General features: G+C 50.8%; 1 protein-coding gene across 1 annotated transcript in view; it reads left to right on the forward strand.

Moving 5' to 3' along the window:
• Positions 1 to 17,506, forward strand: part of LOC141257755 (sulfotransferase 6B1-like) — a 117,022-nt gene that overhangs the window by 38,222 nt on the left and 61,294 nt on the right. The window lies entirely within an intron of this gene.

Below are 17,506 nucleotides of genomic sequence, written 5' to 3' on the forward strand. Positions count from 1 at the left end.
CAACGGATATCAAGTGCTCCTTTAAGTGGGCTCTCCTCCACATCAACTTCAACATCACAAATACTCCAGTCCTCAAAGGTGTCACCCAAATCGCACTTGCTTCCTCACAGCTCCCAAATCTCCAGCTGCCCGTCTGAGTATGAGGTAGAACAGATGGTTGAGTCTGCAGAGCTGTTTACTCATACTATAGCCTGGGAATCAGAGGTCGACTCCAGCGCTTCTGTGAATCCGGACGAGGAAATGATCTGCACTGATGCCCAGAATCTTTATGAGTCGGATCCATGACCAGACGCAGAAGGTTCTGACCATAATGTAGACCCTCATTCCCAAACTGTAACTCCTGTTGGTGGAGACAATGAGGAAGACGATGATAAGACTCAAATACCTGATTGGAGCAACAACTTTAGTTTTTTGTCAGGGCAGGAACAGGTTGGCTCTGAGGACGACGAGTGTGATAACGCACAGGGTGATGATGATGAGGTCGGAGATCCCACTTACTGTCAACCCACAGTCAGCCAAGAGATGAGGTCAGCAGAGGAGGTGGAGGAAGATGCTAGTGACGACGAGGTCAGGTTGCGCCTTCCTGGACAGAGACGTAGTACTGGAAGCACGTCAACAACTGCATCCTCAAACACAACTCTGCCTCTCACCACAAGTCGTGGTGGCTCTTCAGGTCGCATGGGTGCTAAGCCTTGCATAGCCTGGGCATTTTTTCAGATCGATAAAGATGACCCAACTCGTGTTATCTGTAACATTTGTCAGCAAAAGCTAAGTAGAGGCCAAAAAATACATAGTTTGAGTACTTCATGCATGAACCGGCACATGGACATGAAGCATAAGTTGCAGTGGGAAGCTCAGTGTGCTACAATGCGGCCTAGCCGGCCGGGCCAACCACCGTCTGCCATATCTTGTGCATCCGCGGCCTCTTCATCCTCTGTGACTGGGGGGACAGCAGTCACACCTGTTTTGGGGTGCAGACCTGCCACCTCTTTACCCGCAACAGCCAGCGTGATTGGCAGGTCATCATTTTCTTTGGAGGTGGTAACACCAGCTGGTGTTGAGCGCTGTCCGACATCGATAGCACCACCTTTGGATGAAGGCAACCTAACATGTCCGCCTGCATCTTCCTCACAGACCGGCAGTTTGCCGGGGACACCCTTATCAACCCCGTCTAAGCACAATAGCCAGCCCTCGGTCCCTCAGATGTGGACAAGTAAAAGACCATTTCCTCCTAGCCATGAGAAAGCTAAGAGGTTGAATTTCACCATCTGCAAGCTCTTGGCTACAGAAGTGCTGCCTTTCCGCCTGGTGGACACAGAGGATTTTCGAGACCTTATGTCCGTCGCAGTGCCCCAGTACCAGATGCCCAGTCGGCACTACTTCTCAAAGAAAGGTGTGCCTGCGCTCCACCAGCATGTCGCACACAACATCACCGCTTCTTTGAGAAACTCTGTGTGTGACAGGGTGCATTTCACCACAGACACTTGGACGAGTAGGCATGGACAGGGGCGTTACATGTCGCTGACTGGGCACTGGGTAACTATGGTGACAGCAGGACAAGGGGCTGCTGTCCAAGTCTTGCCGTCCCCACGAGTTGTGCGTCAATCCTCTTTATGTCAAAGTTCCTCCACTGCTTCTGCCTCCTCAACCTCCTCTCGGTCTTCCACCTGCACCCAAAGCCTGTCTGGTCATGCCACAAGCTTTCTAACTGCGCAGAAGGGATCCTGCACACCTCCTTACTATGCTGGCAGTAGGGCTCAACGTCATCAGGCGGTTTTTACATTGAAATGTCTGGGAAATGTGAGTCACACAGCTGAGGAGTTGTGGTCAGCTCTGGAGAACCAATTTCATGAATGGTTGTCTCCACTGGACCTGAAACCAGGGAAGGCCGTGTGCGACAATGCTGCAAACCTGGGTGCGGCCCTTCGCCGGGGCAATGTCACACACGTGCCTTGTATGGCTCACGTGTTGAACCTGGTTGTCCAGCAATTTTTAGCCCACTATCCCAGACTAGATGGCCTTCTGCAGAGGGCACGGTCGCTGTGTGCTCACTTCCGCCGTTCGCATCCCGCAGCTCAGCGACTTACATCTCTACAGAAGTCGTTGGGCCTGCCACTTCACCGGCTAAAATGCGATGTGCCTACCCGGTGGAATTCAACTCTGCACATGTTGCAGCGACTGTGGCAGCACCGACAAGCCCTGGTGCAATACGTTCTGACGTATAGCCTGGGCCAACGAGATTCAGAGGTGGGGCAAATCACGCTGGAGGAGTGGTCTCAGATCAGGGACCTATGCACCCTTCTGCACAGTTTTGAAATGGCGACGAAGATGTTTAGTGCTGACGATGCCATTATCAGAATGACTATTCCGGTGATTTACATGCTGGAGCACATGTTAAACAGAATTCGGAGTCAGGTGGTGGCACAAGAGGAGGTGGAGGAAGTAGAGGAGGAGGAGTTGTATGCGGAAGGGCTAACATCTGCAAGGTCCAGAAGGTCGGCAGCACCAAGGCGGCAGGCATGTGAGGGTGGGGGAGATGGTTTTACCAGGGCGCATGGTAGCAGCCAAACTAGTGAGGAAGGTGCAGGAGCCCAGGAAGAAGTGGAGGACGAACTGATGGAAGACTCATCAGATGAGGGAGACCTTGATCACATTTCTGTTGTGCGAGGTTGGGGGGAGAGGACAGAGGAAGGAAGCATGATTGTTACCTCGCCACCAACACAACAGGGACTTGGTGCTCCTGGATGCGCAACACACATGAGTGCCTTCTTGCTGCACTACCTGCAACATGACCCTCGAATTGTGAGAATTAGAAATAATCCTGACTACTGGGTTGCCACACTGTTAGATCCCCGGTACAAAAGTAAATTTGCAGAAATTATTCCTGCCATAGAAAGGGATGCACGCATGCAGGAGTATCAGCAGAGACTGTTGCAGAATCTTACATGTGCTTTTCCACAAAATACCAGTGGTGCACGTAGTGAATCTCACAGTTCCAACTTGCCAACCGTGGGACCGTCAAGTGTTCAGCACTCAAACCGTAACAGAACCACAGTATCTGCTGGTAACATCAATTTTGCGGAATCATTTCACCACTTTTTTAGCCCATCCTTTGCAAGGCCACAGGAGACAAGAAGTCTGACACATAGTCAACGCCTAGAGACGATGGTACAGGAGTATCTCCAAGTAAACATTGAAGCCACGACTGTGTCACTGGACCCTTGCTCTTTTTGGGCTTCCAATCTGGATAAATGGCCGGAGCTAGCCACTTACGCCTTGGAGATCTTGTCATGCCCCGCAGCCAGCATTCTGTCTGAACGTGTGTTCAGCGCTGCTGGTGGTGTGCTGACAGATAAGCGCACGCGGCTCTCCACTGATAATGTAGACAGACTCACGTTCATAAAGATGAACAAATCATGGATCCGAAATGACTTTTCTACCCCTGTGTCATCCTGGGGAGAGTAAAAGCTTGATGATTGGTTAAAATCACCCTACCAAACGTTTTAAGCTTTCAAATTACTAATCATGTTTATCTGTATCTTGACTGGAAAATAATTTGGGCTTTGTAGCAGTGTGCAGCACTGATCCTATTAGGCCATCTATAATAAGCTCCACCAGATTTAAAATTAAAAATAATTTTTAGCTGCATCTAGCCCGGAAAATAATTTTGGGGCTCCGAGATGCGCAAGACACATAAGTGCCTTCTTGCTGCACTACCTGCAGCATGACCCTCATATTGTCAGAATTCGAAGTAATCATGACTACTGGGTTGCCACACTCTTAGATCCCCCAAACTTTTCGATCAACCTTTTCATTTTAATAAAGACCAAAAAAATGGTCATTTTTGAAATTATAAGCATTAGCAGGTTGTTAGAAACTGAAATCAAACAGTTTTCAACTCAAAACTTTATTCTAGGTGATGTTACATTTTCACATAGGACCCCTTGTTCGAAAGGAGCTTCTGAACTCTCTCGTCCATTGAATTTGTCAGGTTTTGGATGGTTTCTGCTTCAATTGTTTTGCATGAGGACAGAATACCCTCCCAGAGCTGTTGCTTAGATGTGAACTGCCTCCCGCCATCATAGACACTCCTTTTAATGATGCTCCAAAGGTTCTGAATGGGGTAGAGGTCAGGGGAGCATGGGGGTCACACCATAAGTTTGTCCCCTTTTATGCCCATATCAGCCAGAGATGCAGATGTTTTATGTGCAGCATGAGATGGTGCATTATCATGCAGAAAAATGATCTTGCTGTGAAATACACGGTTCTTCTTCTTGAACCATGGCAGGAAGTGCTGTTTGAGAAAATCCACATACATTATGGAGTTCATCTTTAGCGCCTTCAGGGATCCTAAAGGGGCCGACAATCTCTCTCCCCATGATTCCAGCCCAAAACATTACTCCACCTCCTCCTTGTTGGCGCTGTAGCCGTGTTTGCGTGGGGTGTCCATCAACCAGCCATCCTCCACTCCATCCATCTGGACCATCGAGCGCTGCACAGCACTCATCCGTGAACAAAACAGTTTTGAAATCAGTCTTCATGTAATGTTTGGCCCACTGGAGCCGTTTCTGCTTGTGTGAAGTGGATAGAGGAGGTCGACAGGATGGCGTATGCACAGCTGCAAACCTCTGAAGGACCCTGCATCTTGTTGTTCGGGGGACGTTGGAGGCACAAGCAGCTTCAAAAACTTGTCTGCTGCTATGACAAGGCTTTTTTGCCGCTGCTCTTTCAACCTGACGTAATTGCCTGTAGGAAAGAGTCCTCAATTTGCCCTTATCAGCACGCACACGTGTGTACTGTGAATCAGCTACATACTTCTTGATTGCCAAGACACTTCATCCTGATCATCGCACAATGTTGATTGTAGTCATGCCTTGACCTAAACACTCCACAATTTGTTGCTTCTCAGCAGCCGACACATCCTTTTTCTTTCCCATTTTGGCAGAAAATGTAGGCTGCTTAATAATGTGAGAGAGCCTTCTTAAGTAGTCTTGCCTTTCATTGGACACACCTGCCAAACTAATTAGCACAGGTGTCTGCAATTGCTTACAGTGATATAAAGAGCCCTGACACACATCACCATCAATGAGTTTAACTGACAAACAAACAAATTCTTCCCTTATCACTCCTAAACACTTTTTGCATAATAATTTGGAACGCGGTGTACATGTGCTTTTCCACAAAACACCAGCGGTTCACGTAGTGAATCTTACAGTTCTAACTTGCCAACCGTGGTCTGTATGGAATTGTTCAATAAAGGGCCCAAAATTAAGATAACATAGATGGGAGAGGTCTCTATGAATAGGAATTCCTAAGTATTTGATACCCTGTGAGGGCCAGGCAAAGGGAAAGTTGGACTGGATGGAATCCTATATGGATTTAGGGAGGGAGACATCGAGGGCCTCAGACTTCGCTGCATTGATTTTAAAATTTTACCATGTAACAAAGTGATCTATTTCAGCCATAACAGCAGGGATGGATATATGTGATTGAGTGATATATACTAGGACATCATCAGCAAATAGAGAGCACTTGTACTCGGTGCCTCCCACCTCAATCCACCTAATATTGGGGTTATGGCGAATTGATGAGAGCAGGTGCTCCGTCACTAGGATGTATAAGAGAGGGGACAGAGGACATCCCTGCCTTGTCCCATTGGTGATTGTGAAAGGTGATGAAAATGTTCTGACGCACCCCCTGGGCCTTGGGACACCCGGAGCCGGACCCTTTTTGGTGGATGCTGGTGGTTGTAGTCTTCGTGGCGGCGACCCGGTTCCGTGGCTCAGGGCGGTCAAACCAGTGGCGGAACTATTTATGTGGTTTTGATGTTTAAATGTCCGACTACGCCACCCGTGGATTGCGGTCAGAGTGAACCGCCGCTACAGGGCAGACCGCTGAGGCTGGTGTTGTGGGTGCAGCAGAGAGTAGCATAACTCCCCACGGGAGGAGTATAGCCTCAGGGCAGTGTATGCGGAGGATGGGGGTGATGGTGCAGGGCAGCAGCAGTAACGACACGGAGTCAGTGATGCATTCCAGGGCCTTTACTCACAGTTCTTATTATCCAGACCACGTCTGCAGGTAACGGCTGCCCACGTCATACTGTGCTCACCAGGTGAGGGGCTCAGACAACTCCCAGATAACTTTGGAGCACTTCACAGGACCCCCTTTGTGTGTCCTTTGTCTGGCCTTTCTTACCAACACTTCTGTCCGGCTGCCTCGGGCCTCCTCTTGGTAAACTTGGCGCCAGTTTCCCTGACCCTATGTGGTGCCTTCCTAGCGGGTGTAGCGAGGGGCTGCGCCACATAAAATGTCAGAGCCTCCGGTTTCTAGCTGAGGGTCGTTTCCTGCCTCCACTAGTTCGGGGACCGGTCTCCCCCTTTGGCCTGACCCCTCCACGCAGGTGGATTCGGGCGTGCGGTGGCGACTCGCCCGTCCGCACCCCTGGGATCCCTTCATTCCTCGTTCCTGGAGCCTTCTCCGCTCCTCTTCCTTCCTTCTCCCTCTTCCAGGCCTGGGCCTCTGTTACTAGGCCCGCCTCCGGAGCAGAGCTCATGCAGAGCCCCTGCTCCCTGCCACTTCTGCTCAGACTTCTCTGCACTGAACTAAGATGGTGCCCACCTTTTATACTCCCTTCTCAATGCACCCAGTAACTGCTTCCTCCCTGCTCCTGCACTACAGGGTTCCCCTTCCTCAGTGTTCCCTCCCCCCACTCCAGCCAGGGACAGGGACTGTCGTGCCCATCTCAGGGGCATATTGGTCGCCCTGCCCCACGGCAATGTGGTGTAATGCATGCAGGTGTCGGGTCCTGATCCACACTCCATCCTTACCTGAGAGTGAGATATCACACCTCTGGGTGAGGTGCAATACGTCTGTAGCAACCGAGCCCTCAGGGTGCTACAGTTCCATTTATCTTCAGCCTAGGTGACGTATTGCGATACAGGGCCGTGATTTTGGCTATAAAAGGGTCCCCTAGACCCCTACCCCAAGCTTTTTAAGAGAATCATATATGGCGTGCCAGGAGACTCTATGGAATGCTTTCTCAGCATCCAACGAGAGTATCTAATTACAAATTTTAACTGCATCTAGCCCAGGAAATACTTTGTGCCTAGTAGCAGTGTCTGCTAGTCAGCGGATTATCCCGGCTGTTAAGCAAGCTACACCACCTGTAGTTTAGACACTTAATTTTTTCAAAGGAAATGCTTCGGGACCATGGGATACTCAGTGAAGAGCATCAGGAGGCACCCCAAGGCATAGGGGCTGGGACTGGCAGCAGGATGCCTTACGGTGGACAGCCGAGCTCGATCCTTATAAAAGCTTTTTAACTGCAGCAGCTTTAGTGGACGCTACTGGAGCTGGAATTACGCGGCTGCTGGCATGAGACTTGCCCTCCAATAGATCCTTGTAAATGCATTTAAAGTGTATTCATTCAAATTAGAGAGACAATTTAAATTAAAAAGCTTAGAGCTGCCTCCACCACAGGGGGGCTCGCTCGACCCACCAGCGGACAGGCACCAGTATTGGGAGAGGGGGGCTGGCCATCAGGGTTCACCGCGGCTCTGGCACAAACCCGGCGACACGGAGGTGGCACGGGCAGGAGCGGACTGGCCGTGTCGGCTTCTCACTTTTTGGATTTTAGAAGGGCATGACATGCCTATATCTGTGTCTCCCCCTCCTTTTACTCCTCCACCTCTTTTATTTTCGCATGACTATATGTACTTGTCACTTTTCCATGTGTTAGTTGTGTCTTCTGAGCAGTTTGTCAGCTTTTGGACACCTTTGAAGGTGTTTTCTATGTGTTTCTATGTGTTTTTGTTTGCCTGCCATTGGTTTTAACGGTGTTCGAAGGTGTTCGACGAACAGTTCGACGAACAGTTCGGCGAACACACGGGTGTTCGACGAACCGAACCGAACTCGAACACTACGGGGGTGGCTCAACACTAGTCGTGTCCACTCTTCCCATGCCTAACCGTATGCTTGCCACATCGACGGGGCAACTGATGCTCTGATTAATGGCATCAACTATTCGCCACTAGATCCCATAGGGAGGGTGGGCAACTGTTGCCCGATGGGTGGGTGTTGGGGAGGAGCTCTGTGAAAATTTGCCAATTGAATTGTGATAAAGCGTTAGCAGCAGCGTTAGACCCCTCAGCATCGTGGCTAGCGCGGGCCCATACATTGTGTTTTAGGCACAGGAATGCTAGCCGGCGTAGTAGGCCTAGCACTGGGAGAGACGATGATGGCATGTTATTAATGCAGTGAACTAGGCTGGTGTTTTTTGTTATGAAGCATATAGTTTTGTTAGCCAGGCGCGCGCCCCATATTTCTATTGCTACCATTATTGGGAAGAGTTCCAGGAGTGTCTGTTTTTTTGTCAGCACTTGTTCTGCCCAATACGGAGGCCGTAAGCTTAGGCACCATTGGTTATTTAGTATCGCTGCATATCCGTACAGATGGCTACTCCAATGTGTAACAGACACTGCTACAGGCCCAAAAGGTTTTACTTGGCTAGATGCAGTAAAAAAATGTTATTAAATACAAAGGTGGTGTAGCTTGGTACAGATGGGCTACTACAATGTGCAACAGACACTGCTACAGGCCCAAAAGTATTTACTGGGCTAGATGCAGTAAAAAATTGTTATTAAATACAAAGGTGGTGTAGCTTGGTACAGATGGGCTACTAGAATGTGTAACAGACACTGCTACTATGCCCAAAAGGTTTTACTTGGCTAGATGCAGTAAAAAAATTTTATTTAATACAAAGGTGGTGTAGCTTGGTACAGATGGGCTACTACAATGAGTAACAGACACTGCTACAGGCCCAAAAGTATTTACTGGGCTAGGTGCAGTAAAAAATTGGTATTAGATACACAGGTAGCTTGCAACACAGATAGGCTACTCCACTGACTAACACACACTGCTAGAGGCCCAAAAGGATTCGCTTAGCTAAATTTAGCCAAATGCTGTGAAAAACACTTGCACAACACTGACACAGACCTGCCTGGCAAAAAGTGCTAGGAACTGCTGTAACCTAGCCCTCAAAAGGGCTGCAATTACAACTAGTCCCTACTCCCTAAACCTATCTGTCTATTTAAGAGCAAATTCGCTTGCAATTCACACAGTTACAAAGTATAGTGCCCACAGCAGCAGCGGTGCCGTCTAACATTCAGCTGCAGCAGTGAGAAAATGGTGGCGACGGGGAAAATGGCTGGGTCTTATAGGGCAAGGACATGTGAGATACACAGCCAATGACACATGCCCTTGATTGTGTGGAAAAAAAAGCACTTCGCTGCGTGTGTGCGCTGCTGATAGGCTGACAGACTGCACCTCCCCACTGTAAATGCGGGAAAGAAAAAAAAAATGGAGATCGGCATTATTTCTGCAGAGATACATCCCCTGCCCCTCCTCCCGCCCACTCTACACTGAAACTGTCTATTAACATTGATTAACAGTATTACTGTGAAAAAATCCAGTTACGATTTTGGTGGACGAACAGTTATCGAACATAACCTCGAACAGCCGGATTTTTTGCAAATCGTTCGGGTTCATCGAGCGGCTCGAACACCGCCAAAAAACAGCTCGAATTTGAGATTGGCGAACAGTTCGAGTCGAACACCGCTCATCTCTACCCACAACCAACATGGCTACGGCATTACAGTGCTTGGCAGGCAATCCCTGCATGTTCATTGGCCCTCTAAAGAGCGCCAAACATGCAGGGAGGGGACCCGAGTTCCCGCCCGAGCAACCCGGAAATACTCGGCAAGCACCAAGCATCTCGAGCAGTGAGATGCTCGGGCGAGCATCGAGCAGTAGCGAGCATGCTCGCTCATCACTACTTATGACCATGTGATATTTCAGTTTTTCTTTTTTAATAAATTTGCAAAAATTTCTGCATTTCTGTTTTTTTTCAGTCAAAATTGGGTGCAGAGTGTACATTAATGAGAAAAAAACATGAACTTTTTAGAATTTACCAAATGGCTGCAATGAAACAAATAGTGAAAAATTTAAAGGGGTCTGAATACTTTCCGTACCCACTGTATGTCCTTCTATGTTCAGTCCGTCTGCTGGGTTGTGATATTGTGATGCTGAATGTGGTTTCAGTGGTAAATTTTATCTTATTTTCAGCATAAAATCATCTATAGTTTTTTTAATTGGATTTTATGAGGACTACTGAATGAAAAGGAAAACAAGTAGGTGGAAAGGTGCAATGATTCACTCAGCTATGCCAAAAGTACACCAGTGCATGTATTTGGTTTGAATATTCTTTTTGTGCTGATAGACTCCCTTTAATATTAGAAGACTTGGAAGAAGATTTTTATTAAGTACTAATAACTGATGGGATGAGAAAATACATATATTATAATATTACAACAAATCCTCCTCATCAAAAAAAAGGAAATTGAGAGCTTTGTCTAGATTAAAATGTGAGTAGGGATGAGCGAACCCGAACTGTGAAGTTCAGGATTCTTACTGGACGCCTAGTGTCTGGTACCGAACTCCGAACATGGACTTTTTCCCAGAAGTTCAGTGCCAAATAAAGTTTGTTGAAAGACTGCAGAGCAGCCAATCAACAAGCTTTTAGGCTGTGGGCACTTCCGGAGCCATCACAGCCATGCCAAGTATTGTTTAAACGCCAGATCACGGGTGGTGCCAACATTGTGCTTTGACTAGTGCACTGACAGAGTAAAATAAATAAATAAAAAATTTGAAAAAACGGCGTGGGGTCCTTCCTTTTTTTAATAACCAGCTAAGGCATACAGCTGGGGGCTAATATTAATAGAGTGGGAAGATCCATGGATATTGGCCCCTTCCCAGCCTAATAAGACCAGCTCTCAGTGGCCCCACAATTGGCGCATCCATTAGATGTGCCAATTCTGGCACTTAGCCTGGGCTCTTCCTGATTGCCCTGGTGCAGTGGCAATCGGGGTAATAGTTTTTGGGGTTGTTGTCAGCTGTCATAAAGCCCAGGAATTAGTAATTGAGAGGCGTCTATCAGACAACCCCATTACTAACCGCATATTTAAAAATAAAAAGACACACACAGGAAAAAAAAGTTTATTTGAATAAAGACTCCCCCACACATTCCCTGGTTCACCCATTTATTATGTAAAAATAATCCGAGCAGCTCCGACGTAATCCATTGTGGTTCCCAAAACGTCCAGCGTTTCTCTCCTGCAACCTATGGAGTGTCGTTCTGAGAACGATGCTTCATAGGTTACTCGCGGTCATGTCTCCCAAGAGGCTTTAACAAGTACAGTAAACTACATACGCAAGGCACTGCTCCTGTAACGGGTCTGGGAGGCGGAACCTCTGAGCTACTATACAAGGGGGCGGCCCTTGTAAGGGAGCGGGTGGCGACCAGGAAAGACGGGCTGGAAGTCACAGCAGGAGAACGGGATAGTCTCTGAGTGAACGGGCTGGAGGTCACGGCAAGTGACCGAGGCAGTCTCTGGATGAACGGGCTGGTGGTCACGGCAGGTGAACGGGACAGTCTCTAGGTAAAGGGTTGGTACGACCTGTGGCGGCTGAAGATAGACGTGAGCTCCCAGGTGAGCAGGCGAGAGTCTCTGGATGAACGGGTGGTCACAGCACGTGACGGTGGAGCCTCCAGGTAGGCTAGCAGACAGGTAGCAGATGAGCGCTCCCAGGTGAGCGGGCAGGAGTCACTGGACAGGCAGGTGGTCACAGCACGTGACGGCGGAGCCTCCAGGTAGGCTAGCAGGCAGGTAGCAGATGTGCGCTCCCAGGTGAGCGGGCAAGCTGGTCCATAGACAGACTGACAGGAGTTTGGAAGGCAGACCGTCGGACCTCAGGCAAGCAGGCAGGTAGCTGATGTGCGCTCCCAGGTGAGCGGGCAGGCTGGTCCTTAGACAGACTGACAGGAATGGTAAGGCAGACCGTCGGACCTCAGACTAGCAGGCAGGTAACAAGTAATCAGGCAGGAATCTGGCAGGTAACTGGCAGGTAACTGGCAACGGGACCTGAGGGCTGAAGCACAGGTGAGACACTGGTGCAAACAACATTGCTCGGGCACCTCCATTTTGGAGGAGGTGCCTTATATATGGTGAAGTCCTCCGGCCATTGGCCGGGGACTCCTTAGGACGGCGCGCGCGGCCCCTTTAAGAGGGAGGGAGAGCGCGCGCGCCCTAAGCACAGTGGCCGGGAAGGAGCGCGCGCTGCCAGCAGAGCGGGAGAGGGACGCCGGGCACGGAGCAGAACGGTGAGGGGAACAGCGTCCCTGCCTAGCAGAGGGCAGGGACGCCAGCGCTACAGTACCCCCCCCTTTAGGCCCCCCCTTTTTTAGGCCAGACAGAAATTTAGCTAAGATGAGAGGGGCATGGATGTTCTCCCGGGGCTCCCACATTCTCTCCTCAGGACAAAACCCCTTCCAATCTACTAGAAAAAAGGTCTTTCCTCTTACCCTTTTGGTGGCAAGAATGTTCTCTACCTCAAACTCGTCCTCAGCAGAAACCGGAGCAGGAGGCGTACCTGTAGACTTGGAAAAAGAGTTAAGTACCACAGGTTTGAGGAGAGATACATGGAAAGAGTTAGGGATCCGTAAATTGGCCGGGAGTTTCAATTTATAGGCCACCGGGTTGATCTGGCTGATGACCTCCAGAGGACCGATGAACCGAGGCCCTAACTTGTAAGAAGGTATCTTGAGTCGGACATATTTAGATGAGAGCCAGACTTTATCTCCAGGACGAAATTGTGGAGGATCCAGGCGTTTTTTGTCAGCGTGTCTTTTCATCCGTTCGGACGACTGAAGGAGTGCGGATCGGGTACTCTCCCAAATGGAGGAAAATTTGCTAACGAGAGATTCCGCAGCCGGGTTGTCCACAGAGGTGGAGACAGGAAAAGGAATCCGAGGATGTTGACCGAAGACTACAAAAAACGGGGATTTGGAGGAGGATTCGCTCTGGTGGTTATTATAAGAGAACTCGGCCCATGGTAGGAGATCCACCCAGTCTGAATGATGGGCATTAACGAAGTGCCGGAGGTAACTGGTCAGGTTCTGATTGATCCGCTCCACTTGACCATTGGACTGTGGGTGGTAAGTGGAAGAGAAGTCCAGGGTGACGTCTAGCAGTTTACAGGTGGCTCTCCAGAAACGTGAGGTGAACTGTACCCCACGATCCGACACGATGTGGAGGGGCAGGCCATGAAGACGGAAGATGTGGCGGATAAAGTCTTTAGCCAGCTCGGGTGCAGACGGGAGGCCTGGCAGAGGAATAAAGTGAGCCATCTTGGAAAAGCGGTCAGCGACCACCCAAATGACCGTACAACCGGCAGAGACTGGGAGATCAGTTATGAAGTCCATAGCAATATGCTGCCAGGGGGCAGCAGGCACAGGAAGCGGAAGGAGGCGACCGGCTGGCAGGTGTCTCGGGACTTTGTTGCGGGCGCAGGACACACAGGCAGAAACGAAGTCTATTACGTCCTTGTGCAGGGTAGGCCACCAGTAGTGCCGGGCAATAAGCTGGAGGGTCTTTTTCTGACCGGCGTGGCCAGCTAGTTTAGACGAATGGCCCCAGTGTAGGATCTTCTCCCGATCAGGTACTGAAACAAACGTCTTACCGGGAGGGAGACGATTTAGACTCACGGGAGCCACCTGCATTACTCTGGCGGGATCGATGATATGTTTAGGTTCATCCTCGAGATCTGACACTAGAAAGGATCGGGACAAGGCGTCTGCTTTGACGTTTTTGTCAGCCGGGCGAAAATGAAGAACAAAATCAAAGCGAGCAAAAAACAAGGACCACCGGGCTTGGCGCGGGTTAAGTCTCTGGGCATGCTGGAGGTAAGCCAAGTTCTTGTGGTCAGTGTAAATTATTACCGGGTGAAGAGCCCCCTCGAGCAGGTAACGCCACTCCTCCAATGCCAGCTTGATGGCCAATAACTCTCGGTCTCCTATGGAATAATTGCGCTCTGAGGAGGAGAAGAGTTTTGAGAAGAAGCCACAAGTTACCATCCTCCCGGAAGATGATTTTTGAGTAAGTACCGCTCCGGCTCCAGAGGAGGAGGCGTCAACTTCCAGGAAGAACTGCTTGTTGCCATCTGGGCGATGCAGCACCGGGGCGGAAGAAAAGGCCTGTTTTAGGGAAAGAAAGGCCTCCTCTGCTTCGGGTGGTCACTCTTTGGGATTAGTACCTTTACGGGTGAGCGCGGAAATTGGGGCCGTCCGGGAAGAGAAGTGTGGTATGAAGAGGCGGTAGTAGTTGGCGAAGCCCAGGAATCGCTGAATGGCCTTCAACCCCTCCGGTCGGGGCCATTTCTCGATGGCAGACAGTTTCTCAGGATCCATTTGTAGGCCGGTCTGAGAGATAATGTAGCCCAGAAACGGAAGCGAGGTCTGCTCAAAGAGGCACTTCTCAAATTTAGCGTAGAGATGGTTCTGCCTGAGCCTGAGCAGGACCTGACGAACGTCCCTCCGGTGAGTCTGGAGATCCGGAGAGAAGACCAAGATGTCGTCCAGGTACACCACTACGCAGGAGTAGAGAAGGTCCCGGAAGATGTCATTGACCAACTCTTGAAAGACGGCAGGAGCGTTACAGAGGCCAAAGGGCATTACCAGATATTCATAGTGGCCGTCCCGGGTGTTGAATGCCGTCTTCCATTCATCCCCCTGACGGATACGAACCAGGTTGTACGCCCCACGGAGGTCCAGTTTGGTGAAGATTCTAGCCCCCCTCAGACGATCAAATAACTCCGGAATGAGCGGAAGGGGGTACTTATTCTTCACCGTGATCTGGTTAAGGCCTCTATAGTCTATACAGGGACGGAGGGAGCCGTCCTTCTTTTTGACGAAAAAGAAGCCTGCTCCCGCCGGGGAGGTAGATTTCCGGATGAATCCCCTGGCCAGATTCTCCTCAATATATTCGGACATCGAGCGGGTCTCAGCAGCGGATAATGGATAAATACGCCCACGGGGAGGAGAAGTACCAGGTAACAGGTCGATAGGGCAGTCGTATGGTCTATGAGGGGGTAGTGTCTCTGCTTCCTTTTTATTAAAGACATCAGCATAAGACCAATACGGGATCGGAAGTCCAGGTAGATTAGCTGGGGTAGGAGAAGGACGGACGGGATGAACGGGAACCAGACAGGTCTTATGGCAGCCCTGTCCCCAGCGAAGGACCTCTCCGGTCTGCCAGTCAAGAACGGGTGCATGTCTCTGGAGCCAAGGTAGACCTAGCAAGAGGGCGTGAGAGAGTCCAGGCAGAACATGGAAGGAGATACTTTCAGAATGCAGCATTCCCACCTGCAGAGTAATGGATTCGGTGATGAGTTGGATGGGGCGTGGTAAGAGCCCCCCATCCACGGCAGCAACGGACAAGGGTACAGCCAGAGGTTTGGTGGGGATGCGGTATTTCTCTACCAGGGACTGTGAAATAAGATTCCCGGCTGCTCCAGAGTCAAGTTGGGCTAGTTCGAAATAACGGTTCTCCCCGTAGACGATTGAAACTGACAACAGCAGGGATGGAGAGGATTTATTCTTGTCTAGGTGGACCTCTCTGAGCGAACCTAGACACAGGCGTTTCCCGACCTCTCCGGGCAGGCACGGATCCGGTGCTCCTTACTGCCGCAGTAGAAGCAGGTCCCATCGGCACGGCGTAAGTCCTGACGGGTCTTGACCATCTTGGTCTGGTCGACCTGCATAGGCTCAGGAGAGTGTACCTGGTAAGAGACAGAAGGAGTGACGGGTTTCTGAAAAGTAGGAGCTAGACGGGGTAATCTCCTCTCACGGGTGACCTCTCTGGCACGCTCCTGGAACCGTAGGTCAATCCGGGTGACAAGAGTTATTAAGTCATCGAGAGTGGTAGGAATGTCCCGGCCGGCAAGCTCATCTTTAATACGGCCGGACAGACCCTCCCAGAAGACGGATACCAGAGCGTCGTTATCCCAGGCCAGCTCCGAGGCAAGGGTACGGAACCGTATGGCATATTGGCCCACGGTGAGACTTTCCTGACGGAGGCGTAGCAGAGATGATGCGGATGAGGTCTTCCGTCCGGGTTCGTCGAAGACTTTCCGGAAAGCCGTGAGAAAAGCAGGCAAGTTGGATACCAGGGGGTCTCCTCTCTCCCATAGAGGATTTAGCCAGGCCAGGGCCTCCCCGGTGAGATGGGACATGATGAATGCAATTTTGGCCCGGTCGGAGTTAAACTGGTGAGATAATAGTTCAAAGTGCAGGGTGCACTGATTTATGAAGCCCCGAGCCTGGGCGGAGTCGCCTCCGAAGCGAGGAGGTGCAGAAAGCCGGGGTCCGGGGTAAGGTACCATGGTATTGGTGGGCAGCGGGGCTGCCGGGTTGCGAGTCATGGCACTGGCGGAGGTTGCTGGTGGAGCAGTCAAAGTGTCCAGGCGAGTATTGACATTCCGCAGGTGACCCAGGATGGACTCCTGTTGGGACCTTTGACGGGACAGTTCATGACACAAGTCCGAGAGCGAGGGAGCTTGGGTGCCACCGGGTTCCATGGCCCGAGCAAACTGTAACGGGTCTGGGAGGCGGAACCTCTGAGCTACTATACAAGGGGGCGGCCCTTGTAAGGGAGCGGGTGGCGACCAGGAAAGACGGGCTGGAAGTCACAGCAGGAGAACGGGATAGTCTCTGAGTGAACGGGCTGGAGGTCACGGCAAGTGACCGAGGCAGTCTCTGGATGAACGGGCTGGTGGTCACGGCAGGTGAACGGGACAGTCTCTAGGTAAAGGGTTGGTACGACCTGTGGCGGCTGAAGATAGACGTGAGCTCCCAGGTGAGCAAGCGAGAGTCTCTGGATGAACGGGTGGTCACAGCATGTGACGGCGGAGCCTCCAGGAAGACCAACAGACAGGCGGCAGATGAGCGCTCCCAGGTGAGCGGACAGAAGTCTCTGGACAGGCGGGTGGTCACAGCACGTGATGGTGGAGCCTCCAGGTAGGCTAGCAGACAGGTAGCAGATGAGCGCTCCCAGGTGAGCGGGCAAGCTGGTCCATAGACAGACTGACAGGAATGGTAAGGCAGACCGTCGGACCTCAGACTAGCAGGCAGGTAACAAGTAATCAGGCAGGAATCTGGCAGGTAACTGGCAGGTAACTGGCAACGGGACCTGAGGGCTGAAGCACAGGTGAGACACTGGTGCAAACAACATTGCTCGGGCACCTCCATTTTGGAGGAGGTGCCTTATATATGGTGAAGTCCTCCGGCCATTGGCCGGGGACTTCTTAGGACGGCGCGCGCGGCCCCTTTAAGAGGGAGGGAGAGCGCGCGCGCGCCCTAAGCACAGTGGCCGGGAAGGAGCGCGCGCTGCCAGCAGAGCGGGAGAGGGACGCCGGGCACGGAGCAGAACGGTGAGGGGAACAGCGTCCCTGCCTAGCAGAGGGCAGGGACGCCAGCGCTACAGCTCCACTCCTCCACTTGGACTTCCGCCTCCCAGTTCAAGATTATTATTTTTTATATTTTTTTATTCTATGTTATTTTAAGCCATTTCTCTATCCACATTTGTTTGCAGGCCAATTGTCCTGCTTTTACTCA

This window comes from Phyllobates terribilis, unplaced genomic scaffold, assembly GCF_046119375.1.
Source record: "Phyllobates terribilis strain yellow unplaced genomic scaffold, ASM4611937v1 Scaffold_3__8_contigs__length_932513732, whole genome shotgun sequence".
Taxonomy (NCBI): domain Eukaryota; kingdom Metazoa; phylum Chordata; class Amphibia; order Anura; family Dendrobatidae; genus Phyllobates; species Phyllobates terribilis.